Source organism: Pinus tabuliformis, chromosome 8, assembly GCF_031772625.1.
Source record: "Pinus tabuliformis cultivar Carrire ecotype Pingquan chromosome 8, CPIR1, whole genome shotgun sequence".
Taxonomy (NCBI): Eukaryota; Viridiplantae; Streptophyta; class Pinopsida; order Pinales; family Pinaceae; genus Pinus; species Pinus tabuliformis.
In genome coordinates this window covers 1,514,624,086-1,514,628,124 of record NC_142294.1, presented here as the reverse complement: position 1 = coordinate 1,514,628,124, position 4,039 = coordinate 1,514,624,086, and positions in this window count along the sequence as shown.

Sequence of the window (4,039 nt, the reverse complement as noted above, 5' to 3'; positions counted from 1 at the left end):
TTCATCCCTCACCCTTAGTCTCTCACCTGCCCTCGCTTTCTTAAATGATCTCTCCCCTCACTTCCGCATCTCCCATTTTCCCTGGCAGCTTTCGCTTCCCCTTTCGTTAGCTCCCTGCTCTTCCCTTCGATCCCACTCCCTGCTGTCCCCCACTCATCCTTCAAGCTCCTTTCGCTCAGACTCGCTGGATTTGTAGCAGCACAGAGCCCTCCTCCCACAGAGCATCAAAGTCATAGTTCGGGTTTCCTCAATGGCTAGAAATGAAGACTGTCTTCATTGCACTGATTTGCAAGCAGAGCTGGAGCAAATCCGTGCTCACCAGAAGATTTTGGATGCTAAAATTGACATTCATGCCAAGATCACTAGCGAGAAGCATGAAGCTGACATCAACCTTTTTCTCCACCGAGTTACTTCGCTTCAGGAACAGTTTAACGATCTCTCCAACAGATGCAGCCATGCTCAGGAATCCATTGAAATTCTGAAATTTATGTTGGAGAAAAGAAACGTTCCCAACACCAGCTCTTCAAGCCTAAGAAACATTGAAATCGACAGCAAGCCAGAAGAATCTACAGCGCGCCAGATCAGCCATATAAATATAGATTAAGCATGCAATGCAAATTCTCCTTCTTATTATTCCAGTTCATTAGAATCTATACTTGTTCAGGTTTTCCAAAAGTCAGAAATGACAGGAACAAAGAGGAATTTTGTCTTCCTTGTAGTGTTCTCCTACTTTGCTTCCCGGGCATAATGCCTTGTAACTCAGGAGCTTAGACTCCTCAATCTTTTTTTGGAATACAAACAGCAACTGATTATGTTAAAAAAAAAAAAATGCACGAAAAGAAATAGTCAACTTATTGCTCTACAGGAACTTATGCAACTTGAAACTCTTCAAGCTCTTCAAACCCATGGAGTTAGAATGATTTTAAGGGGACAAGTCATTGAAAGAATTGTTGTACTTGTGCCTCCCATATTAACAATGTGGAAAAATGAAAGAAAGGACTCATGGTATGATAAGGCAAGGATATTTTTAGTACAATTTTGTTTACATATGCTTACAGATATAATGTGTGAATTAAAAAAGTTGAACAAACTATTCGAAGAAGAGTATGTTTATGCCATCTTTTTAGGGGCAACCATAGATGTCATTGTAAACACTTTGAAAAGGTAGTTTTTAAGAAGTGACACATATGCAAATGGCACATGTTATTTATCTAGATTTATAGATGCATCTAAATTTGGCTTTATAAAAATTTGTGATAAGGAGGGGCTTGTTCACAGACATGAATTATGATTTGTAGAAATTCCACTTGCATATGATGACTGTGTTGATATACAAAAGTAATCATGGAAACCTTGTATTGAAGGTTCAGTAGAAAGTTGTAAACAACTTGCAAAAGATTATGTTCTAGCTCTTGTAGAGAGTTTGAACAAAAGATTCCTTGATCTTGAATTTTTCAACTCAACAAGGTTGTTTAGCCCTTGCCATTATTTATAGGATGTTCATAGAAAAGAATGAAATTCAAAGCGTTGGCTCGAAAACCTTTTTCAACACTTACAACATCCTTATTATGAAAGTGAAGAAAAAAAAAACAACATTTGATTTTGAGGCTTGTTTGAAAGAGTTGCAAGCATTTGTTGAAACTCTTCATGCTAATTGTGAGGGATCATCCATGAATGATGCATGGAGGCTTTTTTATGTTACAGGGTTGCATTAAAATTTTCCTAACATGTCAAAGTTATGGCAGGGAATACTTAATTCCTGCAAGTACAGGTTCTTGTGAGAGAGAATTCTCAAGACAAAAAATAATAAAGGATGTCTAAAGAACAAAATTATCATTAGCTGCATTGGATGCCTTGATGCGAGTGTCCCTAACTGGGCTTGATTCATCGATGGTGGAATGGGATAGGGTATATGACATCTGGAAAGATGCTAAAGAAAGAAGAATCTTAAATATTTAAAGTTTTTGCTTTTATGTTTATGTTTGTAATGGTGTTGTGTTTTGACAATTACCTCTTTTGGTGAAACTATCCAAAATTTAGTTTGCGTACATGTTGATATTGAATGTACTATTTCAACATTTACATAGTTCATGCACATTATGTTTTTGGTTTGAAACTTATTTCACAACTATTGTTCTTTTAATGGGATTGGCATCGAAGTGACTTAAATGGAAAACATGGTATGTGTGTTTCAATTTCTGTTAAGTGATTTTTTTTGTCTAATTTAGTTGCAACAATATTTACATTCACAATTTTCATGTGAGAGTAATTATGAATATATTTTTTACTTTATAATATTAATTTTTATTATTTATTAGAAATAAAAAAAATTACAGTACGCAGAGACATATTTTTCCATCTATTTTCTCGTTATTTCCATCCTAAAAAAAAGGTTGAACATTTCAACAACCTGGAAAAATCATTGAAAAGTTTCATCAACTACTCTAAAAAGAAAGTGTACCAATGAGTCTTGGGTGGACTAAACAACAAAGAATGGAAATTTTGCAACACTTATGAATACAATTTGCATAAATTAAATGAAACTTGTAAAAATAAATATTAAAAATCATGTGATGAGCAATTTAAAAATAAAATTATCATATAAAAATTCCCTAACGAGTATGGGCACCCGTCAAATTTAACCCCTAGCCAGAGTGACTTACAAATCATAACTGTAATTTCATATTTTTATGCAGTGTAAAAGAGGTTTCACCAAGTTGCTTAAGTCAAAATATGGGTCTTTTATCAGTGATGTCGCCCGAAAACGATTTGTTTCAGTTCTTGAAAAATCATATTTCATCTTTCCTCTATTAAGGAAGTGACGCTAAAACTATCATTTGTATGATCTTTTATCGTACCCTTTGTCTTACATCATCGTATATTAGTGTTCTTAAAGATTAAGATGACTAAAAGTGGTACGTGGTTCGAATCATTTTTTTTTAAAGCTCATGCAAAGGGTGAACGCACTGGGTGGGTGGAAATTTAGCATGTTATGAGCAACCCAAAAGAAGAATGGTCATAGGAAAACGCTTAAGAACATTTATGGGTTATTTCACGAGTTTGTATTTAATATATATTAGCTTAACTATATTAATAAATGTGGTTGATATACTTTATAGGCATAAATTTATTTGAATGTATAACACAAAAGAGTCATTAGTGTTTGTAAATTTCTATGGGATGAATATGTGATTGTGTTTTAAAAAATTGCTTCACAGTAAACATATTTAATTGTTTACGTTTCGAATCTACAACAAAAAAATCATACTTGCTGACTCAATATATTTAATATATTAATTTTATTTAACTTAACTTTTTTTATAGACCTAAAATAATAAAATATAATATTTTTAAAATCATGAAGTAATCATAACCTAAAACTACATCAAGAAATAAAACCTAATTACTTTTTACACGAACCCATTAGCAAAGGTATTGACAGGTTCCTTCATGACATGTTGGGTGTGTTTGTTTTGCCTTCATCGTATGTTTGCCACTTTAGCCACCTGGCATGGAGTCACCAACGTGTGGTTTCCATTTCGATTACTTATTGCACTTAATATATACACGAACTAGTATTGAGTAGGCTGATGTGATTTGTATCGATGGAGAGTGACATGTTGCAGCTGTTTTTCTTGCAAAACAAACACGCCAAGCATGTTGCAAAGGAACCTGTCAATATCTTTGCTAATCATGTGGCAATGCCAGAGTGACAGGTGTAAACTTACGGTGTAAAATTAAAGAGATGGGTGAAAGAGGTGGTGAAATAGATGATTTTTAAATTAAATATGTTATTCTTTGTTTTGAAATTGAAAACCTGTTCAACTACTTTACATATCATCCATTGGATGATGTATGAGATGAAGAATATTCTCTCGGTGTCCAATTTTGACTATTTATTTATATAGAAATCAAAATTCCTCAAGCCCAATTCCAATATAGACCATACCTACGACGTAATTAATAATGTATATTGATTTTTATTAAAATTAATATTGTTAATTTTCAGGAGATCTTCAATAGACGATGATCTGGTGCT